We start from the raw sequence: 24,416 nt of genomic DNA, 5'->3' as shown, positions 1-24,416 counted from the left end.
CACCCCATGAAGTCCTCAAGACCCAGCTTTGGAAACGCTGCTGTAAAACACTAGCCCTAGACTTGCTGATTGGTCAATACACGCTCACCTGCTTACTCTTTACAACATTAAAAAGGATAATTTATACTAACGCGTCATTTTCCTTTGAGATCCCACAGAGAATGCCTTCCCTCTCACACACACACACGTTAATAAAGACAAAATACATGTTTGATACCACATTTATACCATCATCCTCAAGACATTTGACAACTCAGCCCTTGTACCGTACACAGCCAGTAGCGCTCCAGGACCAGAGCTGGGGCTGATACACTAACGCCCTGGACCAGAGATGCCACATATACAGTAGGCTAACACTCCCATCAACCCAGAGAGATTCTGGAACAGTCTTCAAACAAATTGAGGATTTCTTTAAGACGGAAATTGTATTTTGAGTTATGTACAAATCTAGAAGACACAATCTCGTCATTCTTTAAAACGATGAGACATATGCAGGACAAAACGTTTAATCACAACGATAAAAATACCGTAGGATTTTACAATAGTGGTGATTGAACACCAGTTTGGACAGGTTAACTTTACAGTTAAACAACAGCTTACTTTGGGTTAACATCTAGAACCACATACCTCAGTCCCTTTAACCAAAATGTGACCCAACAATGATTGTCACATATAGAACAGAGAATCATGTATTCTGAATGAGTTCTACAGTCTAAGAATTGACATGTCAACATCTTCAAAGAGATCGGGTAGTACACCTGTGGTCAGCATTAGATTGATACATTTCAGTGATATCTGCTAACCAGACCTCTCATTAAGCGATGGTCAGACGATGGTCTCGTATTGCTAAAGAATTCAGACGGTTAGTCATTCATTAAGGGCTGGGTTTCATCCATATCGCAGAAGATCCAGGTTCAAATGTAAAGGTCATTTCCGATTGTGTCGACATATACAGTGTTTACTGTGAATACAGTCTCCGCAAACGCAGGAAAATTCACTAACTTTAGATTGAGAAATAACTCGGATCTTCCACCATACGGATTGAATCCAGCGATCAGGCAGAAATACTAAACATGAAAGTCTCTGGAAAGAAGTTGATTCATCCCAACTCATCCAGAAAAACTCAATCACTCCCAGCTTGCTATTAGCTAGCTCGTGATTCTACAAGGAAGTATAGCAACCAATCAGATTGCAGATAGACTGACAATAAGATTCAACACACCTTCATGACACACACACACATTCATTTCTTATTTCCATATATTTCATCATCTTTGATTCCTTCATCCTACTAGATGGAAACTATACAATGTTTCTTATGCAGGAGTGGCATTTCAATTATTTATTTTTTATTGAAAAAAAATAAAGTGGAAACCCCCTCAATTAGCACATGAAAATCACAAAACATTAACACCGTTCATGTCGTACATTGTGTGTCTGCTTGAGAGAGAGAGCAAAAGAAGGAGTGAGGGCGAGAGAAAGGAAAGGTGATTTATAGGTTACTGAAGAGTTCGTTCCTCTTGCTCCAGTCCATGGCAGGGGCCTTCTTGGATGAGCGTTTCTGGGTGGCTCTCTCCTTGGCCTGGGCTAGAGACATGCTGAGGCTCACATTCGGCTCCTTAACCGGAGGCACCCGGACCTAGAGAACATTGTGTTACTCCATACGTAAAACTGCCACGGGGGGACCCACAATATTCAAAACAGGTCGATTCAATAAATTTAGAAAAGGTTGGGGGTCGGCATAGAATATGTACATATGCAATGGTAAAATGTGTAGAATTGCAAGAAAATGTATTTAAAACGGCAACATTTTCCATCGGCCTCATAACAAAATTTGTGGAATTGCATCAGTAAAACTACATGACTGATACGGTTTTCAAAATACCCCTCGAGGCCATAAAGTCATGTAGAATAGCAGGAACTTTTTGATATAACAATTCACAGGAATATTTACATAAGACTCAGTCATCTTTTGTATCTTCTGAATATTTATCTTGATGATTAGTGACGACTTATCCTTCCACTTATACTGGGTTTTCAAAACACCCTGCTAATCACACACACACACACACACACCTCTGGTGGAGGGGTGCTGGCAGCAGATGTTGGTAGAGAGGCAGTGGAGGTGGTGCTGGATGTCGATGCACTGACCGACACCTTAGGCTTTGCTGCTACCTTACCATCCAGCTGTAGAGATAAGAGAAACACACTATAAACACAGCTTACACCTTACTGTTCAACTGTACAGACACACACACCTTGATTACCTGCATCACACACACATCAGCTAAACACACAGCATGTTGTCATCACTGCCATCACCAGTGGGTGTGATCCTCACTGTGGCCACTAGGGGTCGGGATTCACCTTGTGGTACCCTACTCACAACAACCTGTGTGATTCTATTAACTGGTTGAGACAACACACCAACACTGATCACTGTGGCCACTAGGGGTCGGGATTCACCTTGTGGTACCCTACTCACAGCAACCTGTGTGATTCTATTAACTGGCTGAGACAACACACCAACACTGATCACTGTGCAGTCTTTTATTTGCTGCTATTAACTGAACATGATCACTGTGCAGTCTTTTACCCATTCTTCTCATTGACGGGGCTGTAGTGGAGCAGGTTGAGAGTTTCAAGTTCCTTGGTGTCCACATCACTAACAAACTAACATGGTTCAAGCACACCAAGACAGTTGTGAAGAGGGCACGACAAAACCTATTCCCTCTCAGGAGACTGAAAGGATTTGTCATGGGTCCTCAAAAGGTTTTACAGCTGCACCACGGTCTGGTATGGCAACTGCTCAGCCTCCGACCACAAGGCACTACAGAGGGTAGTGCGAACGGCCCAGTACATCACTGGGGCCAAGCTTCCTGCCATCCAGGACTTCTATACCAGGCGGTGTCAGCGGAAGGCCCTAAAAATTGTCAAAGACTCCAGCCACCCTAGGCAGACTGTTCTCTCTGCAACCGCAAGGCAAGTGGCACCAAGTCTAGGTCCAAGAGGCTTCTAAACAGCTTCTACCCCTCTCTGTTGTCATCTATGCATAGTCACTTTAATAACTCCACCTACATATTACTTAAATTACCTGGACTAACCGGTGCCCACGCACATTGTACCGGTACCCCCTGTATATATAGTCTCACTATTGTTATTTTACAGCTGCTCTTTAATTACTTTTACTTTTATTTCTTATTCTTATTTAACTGCATTGATGGTTAGGGGCTCGTAAGGAAAGCATATCATTGTAAGATCTACACCGGTTGTATTTGGCCATTGTGACTAATAAAATGTGATTTTGATTTGATCACCTGCTCAGAGACATTCTAAAGCGTATGTTCTCTACTCTCAGCTCTGTCGCCCTGAGTTAGTGGGATAGTCGGATAGTTAGCCATCTCATCTCATTAGCATAATCTCTAGCACGCCTCAGGAATTACAGAGGCTCCCAATCCCAGAGAGAGAGAGAGCACACTGGCCCACTGTCCACCGCTCTGATCCGACAGTTACCATGGTGACAGGGTCAGCCACGATATCGTCGCTGCCAATCCCCTAGGCTCGTTCCCAGGGTGTCATGGCTTCTTTGCCAGTCAGGGGCAAATCTTATTGTGAGTCCCAAATGGCACCCCATTATCTAGTAAGTGCACTGCTTTTGACTAGAGCCCAATGGGTAAAGGGGACAGGGTGCCATTTTGGGACACAGTGTTAGTGTCACTGCTTTAGATTGGTCTGCTCTCAATGAGGTGTGATTATAGTGAATGGTTACTACCACACCCCCATCTTATCTAGCCAAGGGCTTATTTAAGTTTCTGATTTAATGTTTTACGGCAGAGCGAGAGAAAGAACATTAGGTCTAGGATGAGTGATTGTTGAGGAAAGTTTTCCCAGGAGAACCGTCCTAATCTCTATCCAGGAATGTCCACTTTGGTGATAAGAGCCCGAGAGAAGTGCCCCCCCCCACCCCACACTCCTCACCTCCTCTTCTTCTGCTCCTCCATTGGACACAGGTTCAGGAAGAGGTCCTAGAGGAAACAGACAAAAAGCCAAATCAGCTGACCGGTTCTGTGGAACAATAGTTTAGTCACCATTGTGGATAAGGAATAGTGATATTACACACACACACACACACACACACACACACACACACACACACACACACACACACACACACACACACACACACACACACACACACACACACACACACACATTCAAAAGTTTAGGGTCACTTAGACATTTTTTGTCTATTAACATCAAATTGATCAGAAATACAGTGTAGACATTGTTAATGTTGTAAATAACTATTGTAGCTGGAAACTGCTTTTTTTTAAAGGAATATCTACATAGACGTACAGAGGCCCATTATCAGTAACCATTACTCTTGTGTTCCAATGGCACGTTATGTTAGCTAATCCAAGTTGATCATTTTAAAAGGCTAGTAAGTAAGTAAGAGTGTCTAGTTTGAGAAACAGATGCCTCACAAGTCCTCAACTGGCAGCTTCATTAAATAGTACCCGCAAAACACGAGTCTCAACGTCAACAGTGAAGAGGCGACTCCGGGATGCTGGCCTTCTAGGCAGAGTTGCAAAGAAAAAGCCACATCTCAGACTGGCCAATAAAAATAAAAGATTAAGATGGGCAAAAGACCAGACATTGTATAGAGGAACCCTGCCTAGAAGGCCAGCATCCTGGAGTCGCCTCTTCACCGTTGAGACTGGTTTTGTATATGGACACCCCTTCAAATTAATGGATTCTGCCATTTCAGCCACACCCGTTACTGGCAGGTGTATAAAACTGAGCGCACCGCCATGCAATCTCCATAGACAAACATACCGAAGAGCTCAGTGACTTTCAAAGTGGCACCGTCATAGGATGCCACCTTTCCAACAAGTCCGTTCATAAAGTTTCTGTCCTGCTAGAGCATGTCCCGGTAAACTGGAAGTACTGCTATTGTGAAGTGGTAACGTCTAGGCGCAACTACCGCTCAGCCGCAAGCCACACAAACTCACAGAGCGGGACCACAGAATGCTGAAGAGTGTCGAGCATAAAAATAGTCTGTCCTCGGTTGCAACACTCACTCCAAACTGCTTCTGGAAGCAACGTCAGCACAAAAACTGTTCGTCGGGAGCTTCATGAAAATGGGTTTCCATGGCCAAGCAGCAGCACACAAGCCTAAGACCACCATGTGCAATGCCAAGCGTCAGCTGGAGTGGTGTAAAGCTCGCCGCCAATGGATGAAAGGGAAACACGTTCTCTGGAGCGATCAAATCAAAGTTTGTCACGTGTGCCGAATAGAACAGGTGTAGACCTTAGTGAAACGCTTACTTACAGGCTCTAACCAACAGTGTGGAGAAAAAAAGTGTGTGTGTGTGTGTGTATGTATATAAGTAAAAAATAAAACAGTATTTTTACAGACAGTTGAAAATAAGAGGAGCAAGGCTATATACAGTCACCGGTTAGTCAGGCTTAATGAGGTAGTATGTACATGTAGGTATCGTTAAAGTGACTGTGCATATATGATGAACAGAGAGTAGCAGAAGCGTAAAAAGAGGGGTTGGCGGGTGGTGGGCCACAATGCAGATAGCCCGGTTAGCCAATGTGCGGGAGCACTGGTTGGTCGGGCCAATTGAGGGGCCAATAGTATGTACATTAATGTAGAATTAAAGTGACTATGCATATAAGATAAACAGAGAGTAGCAGTGGTTCCAACTTCATGGCAACAGTTTGGGGAAGGCCCTTTCCTGTTTAAGCATGAGAATGCCTCTGTGCAAAGCAAGATCCAAACAGAAATGTGTTTGTTTTTTTAGATCGGTGTGGAAGAACTTGACTGGCCTGCACAGAGCCCTGACCTCAACTCCATCGAACACCTTCGGGATGAATTGGAACACCGAAAATAAGCCAGGCCTATATCGCCCCAACATCAGTGCCTGACCTCACTAATGCTCGTGGCTGAATGGAAGCAAATCCCTGCATTAACTTCCAACATCTAGTGGAAAGCCTTCCCAGGAGAGTGGAGGCTGTTATAGCAGCAATGTTCCTACATCTAGTGGAAAGCCTTCCCAGGAGAGTGGAGGCTGTTATAGCAGCAATGTTCCTACATCTAGTGGAAAGCCTTCCCAGGAGAGTGGAGGCTGTTATAGCAGCAATGTTCCTACATCTAGTGGAAAGCCTTCCCAGGAGAGTGGAGGCTGTTATAGCAGCGATGTTCCATCATCTAGTGGAAAACCTTCCCAGGAGAGTGGAGGCTGTTATAGCAGCGATGTTCCATCATCTAGGGGAAAACCTTCCCAGGAGAGTGGAGGCTGTTATAGCAGCGATGTTCCATCATCTAGTGGAAAGCCTTCCCAGGAGAGTGGAGGCTGTTATAGCAGCGATGTTCCGTCATCTAGTGGAAAACCTTCCCAGGAGAGTGGAGGCTGTTATAGCAGCGATGTTCCGTCATCTAGTGGAAAGCCTTCCCAGGAGAGTGGAGGCTGTTATAGCAGCGATGTTCCATCATCTAGTGGAAAGCCTTCCCAGGAGAGTGGAGGCTGTTATAGCAGCGATGTTCCATCATCTAGTGGAAAGCGTTCCCAGGAGAGTGGAGGCTGTTATAGCTGTTATCAGCAGCAAGCAGCAAAGGGGACCAACTCCATATTAATGCCCATGATTTTGGAATGAGATGTTCGACGAGCAGGTGTCCACATACTTTTGGTCATATAGTGTAGTTCTTCATTGGAATCACAGTCCTTTTCTGTCCTGCATGATGTCAGCGTTATTGTCGACTAATTAGTACTGTGGAAATGTGATATACCTGAATAAAGGGTTGGACTTTAGTGCCTGACTTCTGTCCTAGATCTTAAGGGACTTTTGCATCCTCCACACCCCAGCTGTCACCATGAATACTGTTGCCATGACTCCATCTTCAAAGAGAAGGCTATTGGCTTGGTCTAGGTTTTTTGATAGTCAGAGTCGATATTCACGTAATAATATGCGATTCCTGTCGACCAACAAATTGAGGAAAACAAAACATTCTTTCTCCGTTGACCCACATTGTAAAAGAGCCCCCTTCGTTGTACAGAAATAACAAAACATGCTGAAAAGTTGTTGTTCAATGTACATGAAACCAGGTCAGAAATACCAAACTATAGTTCATAATACTCCTAATGTCGGGAAATGGAGTCAGCGAGAAGAGTCTGTGGCTTCAGGTTATTTGATTGTGGGAGACTGGCGACTGTGTCCAAGTAGGCTACTATGTGCATGGAAAACATTTCACCACAGGTAAGACATATAAACTTGTTTAGTATAGTCTTAAGTCCATTTGTTTGTGTTGTTGGTTTTGACTACCTTAATGTTACGGTCAGTAGCTAGCTAGTATTCACTCACGTGGCTGCTAGCGGCGTCATGGAACGGGCATGAGGGAAGCCATGGTCACCAACCGATTGATCTTCTAGTCGATCAACAAACATTTCTATAGAAATGCCAACAAAGTTTCACTCCTTTTTGATGTGATTTGTGTTGCGTTGTTGGTGCGCAGGGCTTCTGAGTCACCATGTGTTGTCGTTTCATCTGTCTGAGAAGACAAACTGCCTACCCAGCGGACTGGGAGACATGTTGATAAATCGAGTGCTGCCTACTGTGCTGGCCGTTAGATAGCTCAAATCACCATGCCTACAGCTTCCACGACCAGATCAATTTGATACTAGCCAACGTGAGATTTCATAACTTTTAAAACCTTTTGACCAGAGAGAGATTGTCAAAGAATACAAAGAGCTGCTGTTTGAGTTTGTCTATTATTTTATTCAGCACTGTCAACTGTTTTTAGTCAACACTTCTAAAACGTGCTTCTCCCTACTTCCCCTCACACTGCAGCAGCAATGAATGAGTAGCCAAGTTCATCGATATCCCTGCGTTGTTATTAGTATTAGCAGCTGGTCGTGTCGATTTTTAATACCTAAGAATATTTCACTTTCTCTGGTCATAAGAACAACATGAATTTGTGCGATGCGACTCTTTTTTTTCCGCAATCGGGTAGAAGACATGTTCCCTCTCTCTGGTCAGTCTACCAGAGGAAAGGAAGGAGAGAGCAGGGATCCTCTGCTGCTCTCTCCCTGAGAATAACAATATTGGCAGGCCAGGCATATAGCCAATATGATGTGATAATGTATTAGGCCAAAAAGCTCATTCCTTACAGAAGTCTTTTTATTAGGTTAATGTTACGTTTAAGTCACGTCTTGAAACAATTCTGAGCGTTAGATCTCAGCTCGCTTTTTGACAACTAAAGTAACCTTCAACATGTTCTAAGTAGTGGGAACGCCCGGCAGCCATTTTGAAAAGTCATCTTCAGACATGTTTTACATTTCTTTAAATGTAGTTTTGTAACAGACCAAATCAACCAAACAAGAAAACTGTGTTTGAAAAAAGGTGACGTTTTGGCTGTGAGCCAATGGTGTAACCTAGGTAACCACAGGTTTTCGCCACAAGCGGGCTGCAATGTTCTAATACCGACTGGGACTATGGCCAGCCAGCTAGTCCTCCACCCCCAACTCCAGTTTAATCATTAACTTCAACAAGGCCACTGTGTGTACGTTTGGAGAGAGATAGTACTACTTGACGACAAGTAGTACTTACATGGAAGTCTATCACTTCCTGAATCCTTCCTAGTCAATTTCTACTGAACTAATCTATGACCAAATGACCGAAGGATTCACAGGAATCTGCCCGACAAGCGTTTTTCCAAGGATATAGTGTGTGTGTGTGTGTGTGTGTGTGTGTGTGTGTACCTGTGAGGTGGGCCTCAGTAGGAATGACGTTGCAGCTGTTGAAGAAGGCTTCTGCTTCACGATCCACCACCAGTAGACTGGTCTCATCTCCCCGGCCTTGATGGCTGCTACGACCTCACTGTGCTGCATCCCTACTACCGACATGGTTAGAGACTGTTAACCTGGTTAGAGACAGACAACTGTTAACCTGGTTAGAGACAGAGATACTGTTAACCTGGTTAGAGACAGAGATACTGTTAACCTGGTTAGAGACAGAGATACTGTTAACCTGGTTAGAGACAGAGATACTGTTATCCTGGTTAGAGACAGACATACTGTTAACCTGGTTAGAGACAGACAACCTGGTTAGAGACAGACATACTGTTAACCTGGTTAGAGACAGACATACTGTTAACCTGGTTAGAGACAGACATACTGTTAACCTGGTTAGAGACAGACATACTGTTAACCTGGTTAGAGACAGAGATACTGTTAACCTGGTTAGAGACAGAGATACTGTTAACCTGGTTAGAGACTGTTAACCTGGTTAGAGACTGTTAACCTGGTTAGAGACAGAGATACTGTTAACCTGGTTAGAGACAGAGATACTGTTAACCTGGTTAGAGACAGAGATACTGTTAACCTGGTTAGAGACAGAGATACTGTTAACCTGGTTAGAGACAGAGATACTGTTAACCTGGTTAGAGACAGAGATACTGTTAACCTGGTTAGAGACAGAGATACTGTTAACCTGGTTAGAGACAGAGATACTGTTAACCTGGTTAGAGACAGAGATACTGTTAACCTGGTTAGAGACAGAGATACTGTTAACCTGGTTAGAGACAGAGATACTGTTAACCTGGTTAGAGACAGAGATACTGTTAACCTGGTTAGAGACAGAGATACTGTTAACCTGGTTAGAGACAGAGATACTGTTAACCTGGTTAGAGACAGAGATACTGTTAACCTGGTTAGAGACAGAGAACCTGGTTAGAGACAGAGATACTGTTAACCTGGTTAGAGACAGAGAACCTGGTTAGAGACAGACATACTGTTAACCATCCAACTCTACGCAGACGACACCATTCTATATACTTTTGCCCGTCATTGGACACTGTGCTATCTAACCTCCAAACGAGCTTCAATGCCATACAGCACTCCTTCCGTGGCCTCAAACTGCTCTTAAACGTGAGTAAAACCAAATGCATGCTTTTCAACCGATCGCTGCCTGCACCCGCATGCTCGACTAGCATCACCACCCTGGATGGTTCCGACCTTGAATATGTGGACATCTAGAAGTACCTAGGTGTCTGGCTAGACTGCAAACTCTCCTTCCAGACTCACATCAAACATCTCCAATCGAAAATCAAATCAAGAGTCGGCTTTCTATTCCGCAACAAAGCCTCCTTCACTCACGCAGCCAAGCTTACCCTAGTAAAACTGACTATCCTACCGATCCTCGACTTCGGCGATGTCATCTACAAAATGGCTTCCAACACTCTACTCAGCAAACTGGATGCAGTCTATCACAGTGCCATCCGTTTTGTCACTAAAGCACCTTATGCCACCCACCACTGCGACTTGTATGCTCTAGTCGGCTGGCCCTCACTACATATTCGTCGCCAGACCCACTGGCTCCAGGTCATCTACAAGTCCATGCTAGGTAAAGCTCCGCCTTATCTCAGTTCACTGGTCACGATGGCAACACCCATCCGTAGCACGCGCTCCAGCAGGTGTATCTCACTGATCATCCCTAAAGCCAACACCTCATTTGGCCGCCTTTCGTTCCAGTACTCTGCTGCCTGTGACTGGAACGAACTGCAAAAATCGCTGAAGTTGGAGACTTATCTCCCTCACCAACTTCAAACATCAGCTATCTGAGCAGCTAACCGATCGCTGCAGCTGTACATAGTCTATTGGTAAATAGCCCACCCATTTTCACCTACCTCATTCCCATACTGTTTTTATACGGTTTTTTATTTATTTACTTTTCTGCTCTTTTGCACACCAATATCTCTACCTGTACATGACCATCTGATCATTTATCACTCCAGTGTTAATCTGCAAAATTGTATTATTCGCCTACCTCCTCATGCCTTTTGCACACATTGTATATACACATTGTATATTTTTTCTATTGTGTTATTGACTTGTTAATTGTTTACTCCATGTGTAACTCTGTTGTCTGTTCACACTGCTATGCTTTATTTTGGCCAGGTCGCAGTTGCAAATGAGAACTTGTTCTCAACTAGCCTACCTGGTTAAATAAAGGTGAAATAAAAAATAAAATAAAAAAGAGACAGACATCCTGTTAACCTGGTTAGAGACAGACAACCTGGTTAGAGACAGAGATACTGTTAACCTGGTTAGAGACAGAGATACTGTTAACCTGGTTAGAGACAGACAACCTGGTTAGAGACAGAGATACTGTTAACCTGGTTAGAGACAGAGATACTGTTAACCTGGTTAGAGACAGAGATACTGTTAACCTGGTTAGAGACAGAGATACTGTTAACCTGGTTAGAGACAGAGATACTGTTAACCTGGTTAGAGACAGACTGTTAACCTGGTTAGAGACAGAGATACTGTTAACCTGGTTAGAGACAGAGATACTGTTAACCTGGTTAGAGACAGAGATACTGTTAACCTGGTTAGAGACAGACAACCTGGTTAGAGACAGAGATACTGTTATCCTGGTTAGAGACAGACATGCTGTTAACCTGGTTAGAGACAGAGATACTGTTAACCTGGTTAGAGACAGACAACCTGGTTAGAGACAGAGATACTGTTAACCTGGTTAGAGACAGACAACCTGGTTAGAGACAGAGATACTGTTATCCTGGTTAGAGACAGAGATACTGTTATCCTGGTTAGAGACAGACAACCTGGTTAGAGACAGAGATACTGTTATCCTGGTTAGAGACAGACATACTGTTAACCTGGTTAGAGAGACAACCTGGTTAGAGACAGAGATACTGTTATCCTGGTTAGAGACAGACATACTGTTAACCTGGTTAGAGACAGACAACCTGGTTAGAGACAGAGATAATGTTATCCTGGTTAGAGACAGACATACTGTTAACCTGGTTAGAGACAGAGAGACAACGAGAGAGAGACAGAAAGTTTTTTTAAAGTACAGCTGTCCAGTACATTCACCATGATGACAGAGAACAGTGAGACAATATAGTTGTTATGGGTGGTCATCTCTAGGAAGTTTAAACTGAATTAAACAGTTAGGGATGCTGTAGGAAGCACCCACTGCTATAGGACCCCAGTGCTGCCTGTTGAATTCCAACAGGGGAAAGTCAGAGGTGGGAATATCGTTTAGAATCAATTCAATCTCACAGACTTCCATAGTGATCACACAATAGAGCAGAGCCCTGGTACACTATCGCTGATCCCAGTCTGTGTGTACACCATACCTAAGAACGGTAGCTCAAACGTTTCCCTGGTTAGTAGAAAGCATTAGACTTACAGCCTTGACCTTTGTCAGACACAGTTTGAAGTCAGTGTAATTGGAGTGTAATTCAAGTCAGAGACAGACAGTGGTCGCATTACGACATGGGGACCAAGGGCCCGAAAAACAACAGTATCAAGGACCGTTTCCCCTTCACACTAACACAACTGGCCTTGAAAAACCCTCTGTTTGTGTCTCTCTCTCCCTCCCCCCCGCACAAAGTCACTTCCCAACAGTGCATTACCTAATCCCAGTACTGATTACCATTCCCACTCTGCCACTGATGTAATGAGATCACAACACACAAATTCATCCTCAAGTCCAGCACAACTGTCTGATTGTCATATCGATGCCTTACATACAAGAGAAGATGTCTGTAACAAGTTGATAAAAGGTGAAGACAAATAGTATCAGAAGAATATTGCACTGCATTGCTAATATGGTTCAGGGATGAGAGCAGGGATGTGCTGCTGGGTAGTTGGCTTTATAAAAACGTCCTGTACGGAGTCTCTGTTTGTACAGTAAAGATATACGTACCTGTACGATCTTGTCCTGCGGTTTGAGGCCAGCCTTGTCAGCAGGAGATTCCTCGTCCACAGCTCTAATGTACTGGCCCGGTTTAGACTTCTCACTGTGCAAGTTGAAGCCATAGCCCGTCACACCCTTCTTCATCAAGCACAGACGAGGACGCAGCTCTGCCTTCGAGTCCTGCAGAGAAAACAGATCTTGTTAAGCACATATCTATACATAGAGAGAGTGAGACAGCAAGAGAGCGAGAGACAGAGATAAAGCATCTCTACACTGTTACATGGAGAGAGCAGATCTATACCTCTACAAAGAGCAAAATAGCAGATTGCTCATCACAAAGAGAACAATTAGCACAAACTCCACATTTAAAGCAACAGTTGACCTGGAATGGATATAAAAGAATGTAGTTAAAATACCATTAGTGTGACAGAGATCAAGACGGACTGGATTCTAGCGTTCAACAACCATCCGAAGACCAAGAGAGAAATGGGCAAGGTTCCTGTTCTCAATGAATTAGAGAACACTCCGTGACAGGTTTACACCAGAGACAGGGAGCTGGGACAATTAAAACGTCGTCCCGTGTCGTTTTATTAGTGCAAATCTGGAACATAGATGGTTAGCAAGGGAAAACGGACATGAAGCTATTGGACCTAGTGCACTGCTGTTACTAAATACTCACCAAGCAAGCATAATTCAGTTTCTTTAAGAACACTATAGCTCTTCCAAGTAGGGTTGCCAACAGTTCGTATTAACCGAGATGTCCCTTATATTGGGCTAAATTGGTGCCGTTTTTCATCCAATCACAGTATAGCGTAAACATGGCAATTCCTGCAAAGTCATTTCTGTTGTTGTTCGGTCGGTTTGGCGTATCAAGGAAATATGGACAAACCTGCAAAAAAGACATGAAAAAAAAATACTGCAGCTACAACAAACAACGGAAAGCAAAATAAACGTGGGTTCAGCCCGTCAGTGGTGACTCAACAAAAGCTTTCTGTACTTTATGCGGTCGGGAATTCTCAAATTGGCCATGGAGGGGAGAATAACCACAGAAATGCACAAGAAGGCCACGCTAGCTGAAAATGTGCTAGCAATATTGGTTCATTTTTCGTGACGTCTTACTGCGGAAAATGACAAAAATCGCGGCAAGTGAAGCCTCGTCTATGTACCATACGGTTAAACACGGACTCTGCTACAACAGCACTGACTGTCTTGTTATGGTCAACTGTGCTTTGTTTCATGACTCAAATGTTGTGAAGATGATGCACTTGGGAAGAACGAAAGCGGAGACGATTACAATTAGTTTTGGATGGTCTGTCCCCGAACGAAGGTGAGCCTGTGTATTTCTCAGTTGCCAGTGATGCCTCAAACAAGGGAATCAGAAAAATGTTTCCAGTGTGTGTGAGATATTTCTCTGTGTCTGATGGAGTGTGAAATTCTGCGACATGTTTGCACACGATGGCTCGCTCTTCAATCCAGCTGTCGACCGTCTCCTGCAAAACTGGCCAGCTCTTACGTCATACTTCAGGTCCCTTGGGAAGTCCTGTCCTGTGGCACTGAAGAGTATTTTTTAGTATGAAGAAAAAACAGAAGCTGCCGAGATTTATCTGTGATTTTTTTCCACAACGTAGGGTGTGTTTTTGACCAACTCGTAAAAAAGCTGTAGGAAACAACACTCTGCATCACAGATGTTTACGAGGAAGTCAAAACGTTTAAAATGAAGATGCTTCAGGGGAAACGATACAAGACCAAGCAGCTGATGGACAAACAATTGTCAGCACAAAGGTCCAAGCAGCAACAGGACTTTGAGGGTCTATGACACTGTCATTACATACATTGACAAGTAGTTTGATTACTCATCCAGAAAATGTAATGGTGAAACTGAAACCAGTCGACCTCTGAGGAGCTCTCCTTCACTGACCTGGAGCGGGTGGTGGTTGCCCTCAAAATGACAGAGACAGTCAGTATGGACCAACTCTGAAGAGTTTTGTGTTAGTCGGGAGGAAATACTGAAAGCCAGACAGGATACCACAAAATACACCAGTGAGAAGTGGGTGGCAGTTTTCCAAAACCTAGGAAAGCCAACTTTATCAACATGTTCAGGATTGTCTCATTTGTCCTCAGTGTGCCAGGCTCAAATGCCTTTGTAGAGAGGATTCTGTCTGATGACCATTAAATGGTGTGACTCAAAAAACAGATGCAGCACAGAGCTGATCAAAATTAACTGCGACTTGTCATGGAAGGACTTCTCTCTGGCTATGCAACAGGACTGCTTGACTCAGTCTAGAGCAGCAAAAATATCCATGGAAGAAGTAGACTGAGTGATTCATGCCCTTTTCCTCTTTTCCATTTGAAATGTTTTATCTGCTGTCAAGTTCCAAACTGAGATTTCTTTGATCATTTATTTTGAGGTTTGTTTTACATAATGATACAGTTTTTTAGTAAAGCTATAGGCTAAACGGAATATAAGAATGTTTTGTCATTCCAATTAAATAAGAACATTGAATGTACACTTTCCCACAACACCATACCCACACCGCCGTGGCACCGGCACGCCACCTTTTGGCCCTTATTTGGTAGTGAGAAAGTTGGCAACCCTACCGCCAAGCTCCATACTTGCTTCTACATACTATAGTTCTATGAATATGAACAGTAGGATAATACTGTATCTAAGAGGAGCAGTTCAGACTCCAGGCTGTGATTGTAAAATATAATTTGTTCTTAATTGACCTGCCTGGTAAAATAAATATTAAAAAACACCTGTGTGGCTTGGGTTGTGTGCGGCGTCTGTTAAACTCGGTCTCAAGTCAGTGACAAGGCTTGCTAGAGAGTCTAGCTGGGCTCTGGACTGGTGTTCAATGTAACGGACTAATCCGGGAGTGGTCATACGCTAGACTAAGCATTTAATCCCACTAGAGGTGGAGACAGGCTAACAGCTACATAGGAGTGCAGTAGCAGAAAAGGGAATGAGGTTAACAGCACAGCCAGAGAGAGGTTACAAACCTAACCTCCATGTTGGCACCAACCAAACCCTCTATGCAAAACATTCTCATTCAGAACCAGAATGCAATTGTTCTTGGAACTTTTGATACCAATATGTCATCCATTAGAATTCTAAGTTAGCAGAATTCTCTAAATGCATATGGCTGTGCTTCAACACCAATGAGAATGGCAGGGGAAGACAGGAAATGTACATTTATTGAGCCAGGTTGAGGACAAGTCGTTTCTGGGAAGGACAAAGAAAACGCCCTGATTGGTGTTAAATCCCATTTCAATCATAACTAATGGAACAGACAAGATGCTGTAAAGGTGGAGAGACTTTACGACCGGTGGATATATAGAGGCCTATATCTATTTTGCATACAACAGTAACGATAGAGAACAATCATCATATAAAAAAGTACTCCTCCTCCACTGATAAAAAGGGCTGTTCCAGAGATTGTTGCTCTGTAATCGTTAGTCACCTGTTAATAATTATCTGTTACCAACCTTAAGAGCAACCTTTGCATCATGAATGTCCACCCATGTGATGTGTCTCCCTGCTGTAGAAAACTTGCTTGCAGAAAATAAACCCAGTTTATATGATTCATATCCTGCCTCCCAAATGACACCCTATTAATTATGGGCCCTGGTCACAAGTAGTGCACTATATTGGAAATAGGGGTCAGTTTGAGAGTCAACCACAGAATATGATTGGTTTAATATCCTAAAATGGTCCGTGCAGAGTTGTTTCTGGCTGGGATGAACATGGAAAGACATTATTGAGCGTTTCATTGATTCACACATGGCTTCATAACCATTGACTGTTGAGGAAGACCAACACAGGCCGTATGACAGCTTCAGTACTGAATGGTACATTAAAACTAGCTAGCTACATAACTGTCTTTGCTGTCTTCGTATCCAAGATAATTGTGTAGTTTAGAGTGTGTGGTCTTAGAGTGATTATCTTAATTTACCGAGGTTAGCTATTTGTCGTCCTTAACGTAGGAGACTCTGCTAGCTAGCCGACAGCTAGCCGACAGCTAGCCAACAGCTAGCCAACAGCTAGCCAACGTCTACCGAATAGACTCACAACCCGGTCGCATTCACAGGTAGTATCACATTTTCATCTCATTACATTACAGTACAACGGTTTGATTTGTTTGATCGTAGCTAGCTACAGAGCTAGCTACATAGCCGTCTTTGTATCAAAGATAATTGTGTAGTCTAGAGCGATTTTCTAGGTTAGCTAGCCAGCTATTGTCGTTCTTTTAACGCAACGCAACGTAAACAACACTGCTAGCTAGCCAGCTTAGCCCCCCGAATAGCAGCACTGTCGAAACTATTACACACTCAACGGAACAACTTGATTAGTGTAGTGTCAACAACGCACCCACTGCCAGCTAGCCTACTTCAGCAGTACTGTATCATTTTAATCATTTTAGTCAATAAGATTCTTGCTACGTAAGCTTAACTTTCTGAACATTCGAGACGTGTAGTCCACTTGTCATTACAATCTCCTTTGCATTAGCGTAGCCTCTTCTGTAGCCTGTCAACTATGTGTCTGTCTATCCCTGTTCTCTCCTCTCTGCACAGACCATACAAACGCTCCACACCGCGTGGCCGCGGCCGCCCTAATCTGGTGGTCCCAGCGCGCACGACCCACGTGGAGTTCCAGGTCTCCGGTAGCCTCTGGAACTGCTGATCTGCGGCCAACAAGGCAGAGTTCATCTCAGCCTATGCCTCCCTCCAGTCCCTCGACTTCTTGGCACTGACGGAAACATGGATCACCACAGACAACACTGCTACTCCTACTGCTCTCTCTTCGTCCGCCCACGTGTTCTCGCACACCCCGAGAGCTTCTGGTCAGCGGGGTGGTGGCACCGGGATCCTCATCTCTCCCAAGTGGTCATTCTCTCTTTCTCCCCTTACCCATCTGTCTATCGCCTCCTTTGAATTCCATGCTGTCACAGTTACCAGCCCTTTCAAGCTTAACATCCTTATCATTTATCGCCCTCCAGGTTCCCTCGGAGAGTTCATCAATGAGCTTGATGCCTTGATAAGCTCCTTTCCTGAGGACGGCTCACCTCTCACAGTTCTGGGCGACTTGAACCTCCCCATGTCTACCTTTGACTCATTCCTCTCTGCTTCCTTTCCACTCCTCTCCTCTTTTGACCTCACCCTCTCACCTTCCCCCCCTACTCACAAGGCAGGCAATACGCTAGACCTCATCTTTACTAGATGCTGTTCTTCCACTAACCTCATTGCAACTCCCCTCCAAGTCTCCGACCACTACCTTGTATCCTTTTCCCTCTCGCTCTCATCCAACACCTCCCACACTGCCCCTACTCGGATGGTATCGCGCCGTCCCAACCTTCGCTCTCTCTCCCCGGCTACTCTTTCCTCTTCCATCCTATCATCTCTTCCCTCTGCTCAAACCTTCTCCAACCTATCTCCTGATTCTGCCTCCTCAACCCTCCTCTCCTCCCTCTCTGCATCCTTTGACTCTCTATGTCCCCTATCCTCCAGGCCGGCTCGGTCCTCCCCTCCCTCTCCGTGGCTCGATGACTCATTGAGAGCTCACAGAACAGGGCTCCGGGCAGCAGAGCGGAAATGGAGGAAAACTCGCCTCCCTGCTGACCTGGCATCCTTTCACTCCCTCCTCTCTAAATTTTCCTCCTCTCTCTCTGCTGCTAAAGCCACTTTCTACCACTCTAAATTCCAAGCATCTGCCTCTAACCCTAGGAAGCTCTTTGCCACCTCCTCCCTCCTGAATCCTCCCCCCCCCCCTCCCTCTCTGCAGATGACTTCGTCAACCATTTTGAAAAGGTCGACGACATCCGATCCTCGTTTGCTAAGTCAAACGACACCGCTGGTTCTGCTCACACTGCCCTACCCTGTGCTCTGACCTCTTTCTCCCCTCTCTCTCCAGATGAAATATCGCGTCTTGTGACGGCCGGCCGCCCAACAACCTGCCCGCTTGACCCGATCCCCTCCTCTCTTCTCCAGACCATTTCCGGAGACCTTCTCCCTTACCTCACCTCGCTCATCAACTCATCCCTGACCGCTGGCTACGTCCCTTCCGTCTTCAAGAGAGCGAGAGTTGCACCACTTCTGAAAAAACCTACACTCGATCCCTCCGATGTCAACAATTACAGACTAGTACGTGCCGTCCTTGGCCAGCTCTCCCGCTACCTCTCTCTGAATGACCTTCTTGATCCAAATCAGTCAGGTTTCAAGACTAGTCATTCAACTGAGACTGCTCTCCTCTGTATCACGGATGCGATCCGCACTGCTAAAGCTAACTCTCTCTCCTCTGCTCTCATCCTTCTAGATCTATCGGCTGCCTTCGATACTGTGAACCATCAGATCCTCCTCTCCACCCTCTCCGAGTTGGGCATCTCCGGCGCGGCCCACGCTTGGATTGCGTCCTACCTGACAGGTCGCTCCTACCAGGTGGCGTGGCGAGAATCTGTCTCCTCACCACGCGCTCTCACCACTGGTGTCCCCCAGGGCTCTGTTCTAGGCCCTCTCCTATTCTCGCTATACACCAAGTCACTTGGCTCTGTCGTAACCTCACATGGTCTCTCCTATCATTGCTATGCAGACGACACACAATTAATCTTCTCCTTTCCCCCTTCTGATGACCAGGTGGCGAATCGCATCTCTGCATGTCTGGCAGACATATCAGTGTGGATGACGGATCACCACCTCAAGCTGAACCTCGGCAAGACGGAGCTGCTCTTCCTCCCGGGGAAGGACTGCCCGTTCCATGATCTTGCCATCACGGTTGACAACTCCATTGTGTCCTAAACCCCTTCAACTCATCCAGAACGCCGCAGCCCGTCTGGTGTTCAACCTTCCCAAGTTCTCTCACATCACCCCGCTCCTCCGTTCTCTCCACTGGCTTCCAGTTGAAGCTCGCATCCGCTACAAGACCATGGTGCTTGCCTACGGAGCTGTGAGGGGAACGGCACCTCAGTACCTCCAGGCTCTGATCAGGCCCTACACCCAAACAAGGGCACTGCGTTCATCCACCTCTGGCCTGCTCGCCTCCCTACCACTGAGGAAGTACAGCTCCCGCTCAGCCCAGTCAAAACTGTTCGCTGCTCTGGCCCCCCAATGGTGGAACAAACTCCCTCACGACGCCAGGACAGCGGAGTCAATCACCACCTTCCGGAGACACCTGAAACCCCACCTCTTTAAGGAATACCTAGGATAGGATAAGTAATCCCTCTCACCCCCCCTTTAAGATTTAGATGCACTATTGTAAAGTGACTGTTCCACTGGATGTCATAAGGTGAATGCACCAATTTGTAAGTTGCTCTGGATAAGAGCGTCTGCTAAATGACTTAAATGTAAATGTAAATGTAAACTCACAGTACAAAGGATGGAGGGAAGGACAATCTCACATTCCTGACTGTCAAGTGTCAACAGTAATGATGTCAGACAAACATGATTTTGAATGTGGGAGCCACAAATAGTATGCACACGCACACCACACACAGAGAGAGAACCAGCCCATGAACCAGGAGGAGAAGAGAGAACCAGCCCATGAACCAGGAGGAGAAGAGAGAACCAGCCCATGAACCAGGAGGAGAAGAGAGAACCAGCCCATGAACCAGGAGGAGAAGAGAGAACCAGCCCATGAACCAGGAGGAGAAGAGAGAACCAGCCCATGAACCAGGAGGAGAAGAGAGAACCAGCCCATGAACCAGGAGGAGAAGAGAGAGAACCAGCCCATGAACCAGGAGGAGAAGAGAGAACCAGCCCATGAACCAGAAGGAGAAGAGAGAACCAGCCCATGAACCAGAAGGAGAAGAGAGAACCAGCCCATGAACCAGAAGGAGAAGAGAGAACCAGCCCATGAACCAGAAGGAGAAGAGAGAACCAGCCCATGAACCAGGAGGAGAAGAGAGAACCAGCCCATGAACCAGGAGAAGAGAGAACCAGCCCATGAACCAGAAGGAGAAGAGAGAACCAGCCCATGAACCAGGAGGAGAAGAGAGAACCAGCCCATGAACCAGGAGAAGAGAGAACCAGCCCGACACAGGAGGAGAAGAGAGAACCAGCCCATGAACCAGGAGGAGAAGAGAGAACCAGCCCATGAACCAGGAGGAGAAGAGAGAACCAGCCCGACACAGGAGGAGAAGAGAGAACCAGCCCATGAACCAGGAGGAGAAGAGAGAACCAGCCCATGAACCAGGAGGAGAAGAGAGAACCAGCCCGACACAGGAGGAGAAGAGAGAACCAGCCCATGAACCAGGAGGAGAAGAGAGAACCAGCCCATGGAGGAGAAGAGAGAACCAGCTTGACACAGGAGGAGAAGAGAGAACCAGCCCATGAACCAGGAGGAGAAGAGAGAACCAGCCCGACACAGGAGGAGAAGAGAGAACCAGCCCATGAACCAGGAGGAGAAGAGAGAACCAGCCCGACACAGGAGGAGAAGAGAGAACCAGCTTGACACAGAAGGAGAGCAATGATATACCCCCTCCTCCCCCCCCCATCCTGCTGGTGACCTTCACTACGCCCATGTCCAGCTCCAATCCCAGGTCGTTCTCAGGGGGGACTGAGAGGCCCGGCAGGCTGACAATGAGAAGCTTTGTCCTGGGGAGTCGGAGAGGCCTGAACCCCTGATCCCCAGCCAGCCGCTGTCACAGCAGAAATCTGCACTCAAAACACTACGAGGGTGGTTTCCTCAGCCAGCTGCAGCCACAGCAAAGACTCTCAATCTCTGATAGACAAGCAGTTGTAAATGGATTGATGTTTTGGGGTGATTTGAGTGGTTTGTTTTGAGCTTTGGCAACACTAGTAGTGCCGACTTAAAACGGCACAGCTCCAAGCATCCAAAACAAGCGCTCGTCTATTAAAGTACTCATTCAGCTTCAAGTATTTTGCTGAAGCTTTAAAATGCAGCAGAGTTACAGAGCAGTGAGCTCTAAGCACTCAACCCACCAGCAGTAGCAGCAGACTGTTACTCGTCTCACTACAGTACATCCAAAATGGCACCCTATTCCCTATATTGTGCCATAGGGCTCTGGTCAAAAGTAGTCCAGTATATAGGGAATAGGGTGGCATTTGGGACAGATCCCAGTCTCTCCCTCTATTTGTCCAGGCTGTCGTGCGGTTTGCTGAAGCTGAGACTGGAGCGGAGTAAATAGGCATTTTAACATCATAGAATTTAGCCAGTTGTAACTTGTGGAATAAACACAGGCTGGAATTAAGTTTTAATTCCATTTGAAATGCATTTTATTATTTTGGAACATTTGTGTGTAATGTTTACCGTCTGCATTCAGGATTAGACCCAACCCTTACCTACAATCTACCACATGTTAAGGGTGTGTGAGTGCCAGAAGGAGAACCATTCTCCCCCCATTGGAAACGCATGTTAAACATTGCCAAAGCAAGTGAAGTAGATAATAAACAAGTGAAATCAACAACAAAAAAACAGTAAAACATTACACTCACAAAAGTTCCAAAAGAATAAAATGCATTTCAAATGTCATTGTATGTGCAAATAGTTAAAGTACAAAAGGGAAAATAAGTCAACAAGTGGCAACAGGTCACTAATCTTGTTGCTGTGATGGCACACTGTGGTATTTCACCCATTCGATATGGGAGTTAATGAAAATTGGATTTGTTTTCAAATTATTATACTTTAAGGGGTGGATCGGCTTTAATATTGCGGATTGATTGTTGCTTCCATCAATGTAATTGTCTGCATCATTTCCAATCAGCAAAAATAGAAACGTCCCTTTTTCAGGACCCTGTCTTTCAAAGATAATTTGTTAAAATCCAAATAACTTCACAGTTCTATATTTGTAAAGTGTTTAAACACTGTTCTCATGCTTGTTCAATGAACCATAAACAATTCATGAACATGCACCTGTGGAACAGTCATTAAGACACTAACAGCTTACAGACGGTAGGCAATTAAGGTCACAGTTATGAAAACGTAGGACACTAAAAAGAGGCCTTTCTACAGACTCTGAAAAACACCTTTCTACAGACTCTGAAAAACACCAAAAGAAAGGTGCCCAGGGTCCCTGCTCATCTGTGTGGACGTGCCTTAGGCATCCTGCCAGGGCAATAAATTGCAATGTCCGTACTGTGAGAAACCTAAGACAGCGCTACAGGGAGACAGGACGGATGGCTGAGAGAGGCTGGACTGAGGGCTTGTAGGCCTGTTGTAAGGCAGGTCCTCACCAGACATCACCGGCAACAACGTCACCTATGGGCACAAACCCACTGTCTCCGGACCAGACAAGACTGGCAAAAGTGCTCTTCACTGACGAGTAGAGGTTTTGTCTCACCAGGGGTGATGGTCGGATTCCCATTTATCGTAGAAGGAATGAGCGTTACACTAAGGCCTGTTCTCTGGAGCGGGATCAATTTGGAGGTGGAGGGTCCGTCATGGTCTGGGGCGGTGTGTCACAGCATCATCGGACTGAGCTTGTTGTCATTGCAGGCAATCGCAACGCTGTGCGTTACAGGGAAGACATCCTCATCCCTCATGTGTTCCCCTTCCTGCAGGCTCATCCTGACATGACCCTCCAGCATGACAATGCCACCAGCCATACTGCTCGTTCTGTGCGTGATTTCCTGCAAGACAGGAATGTCAGTGTTCTGCCATGGCCAGCAAAGTGCCCGGATCTCAATCCCATTGAGCACGTCTGGGATCAGAGGGTGATGGCTAGGGCCATTCCCCCCAGAAATATCTGGGAACTTGCAGGTGGCTTGGTCAAAAAGTGGGGTAACATCTCACAGCAAGAACTGGCAAATCTGGTGCAGTCCATGAGGAGACGCACTGCAGTACTTAATGCAGCTGGTGGCCACACCACATACTGCAGATATTCACCCCCCCTTTGTTCTGGGACACATTATTATTATTCAATTTCTGTTAGTCACATGTCTGTGAAACTTGTCCAGTTTATGTCTCAGTAGAATCTTATGTTAATAAAAATATTTACACATTTGCTGTCCTGGGGGTCTGTTTGTGTTTGTGGACAGAGCCCCAGGACCAGCTTGCTTCGGGGACTCCTCTCCATGTTCGTCATTCTGTAGGTGTTGGCTTTGTTATGAAAGGTTTGGGAATCTCTTCCTTTTAGGTGGTTGTAAAATTTAACGGCTCTTTTCTGGATTTTGATAATTAGTGGGTATCGGCCTAATTCTGCTCTGCGTGCATTATTACATTTTTGACGTTGCACACAGAGGATATTTTTCAAAATTCTGCATGAAGTCTCAATTTGAGATGCAGTCTCAATCTGTCCCATTGTGTGTTTTCTTCCCTCGTCTCAGCTCGTTCACAGCTTTGTGGAAGTTAACGTGGCGCTGATGTTTAGGCCAAGGCATGTATAGTTTTGTGCTCTAGAGCAATGGTGTCTAGATGGAATTTGTATCTCGCTCTCTCAACCACAGAGCAAATACTGGGTAAGGTAGTAAGGTAGACTTCCTGCTAACAGGAAGTCTTGGAGGCTGTCAAAATGACAACCTCAGTTCCTTCATAATACTAATGGGCGTGTGCACACGCAACTGCCTTATCCTTACTAATAAAGATTAGCATATCTGTATAGCACCGCCTAGCTTACATGTGGAAACTAAGCCTGTAAAAACTGGACTTTCTTTTGTACATAACATTCCTTGGTCCTGCATCTCAAAGGTTAATGTTTACAGCTCCCTACAGAAAGACTGTGATAACCAAATTGGTAGTT

The 24,416-nt window shown here is 45.4% G+C and overlaps 1 pseudogene across 1 annotated transcript in view; it reads right to left on the bottom strand.

Moving 5' to 3' along the window:
- Positions 1 to 207: 207 nt before the first annotated feature.
- The window catches only part of LOC124040399, a 41,382-nt pseudogene continuing 17,173 nt past the window's right edge, over positions 208 to 24,416 (bottom strand). The window contains exons 2-6 of the transcript XR_006839717.1: positions 12,739 to 12,909; positions 8,766 to 8,918; positions 3,979 to 4,025; positions 2,077 to 2,187; positions 208 to 1,639 (exon numbers count right to left, since the gene is read on the bottom strand). The product of XR_006839717.1 is annotated as a Na(+)/H(+) exchange regulatory cofactor NHE-RF1-like (transcript). The remainder of the gene's footprint in view (positions 1,640 to 2,076; positions 2,188 to 3,978; positions 4,026 to 8,765; positions 8,919 to 12,738; positions 12,910 to 24,416) is intronic.

Source organism: Oncorhynchus gorbuscha, linkage group LG07 (genome assembly GCF_021184085.1).
Source record: "Oncorhynchus gorbuscha isolate QuinsamMale2020 ecotype Even-year linkage group LG07, OgorEven_v1.0, whole genome shotgun sequence".
Classification (NCBI taxonomy): Eukaryota; Metazoa; Chordata; class Actinopteri; order Salmoniformes; family Salmonidae; genus Oncorhynchus; species Oncorhynchus gorbuscha.
The sequence above is the reverse complement of the archived record's forward strand: the minus strand, read 5'-3'. Positions and strand labels throughout refer to the sequence as shown.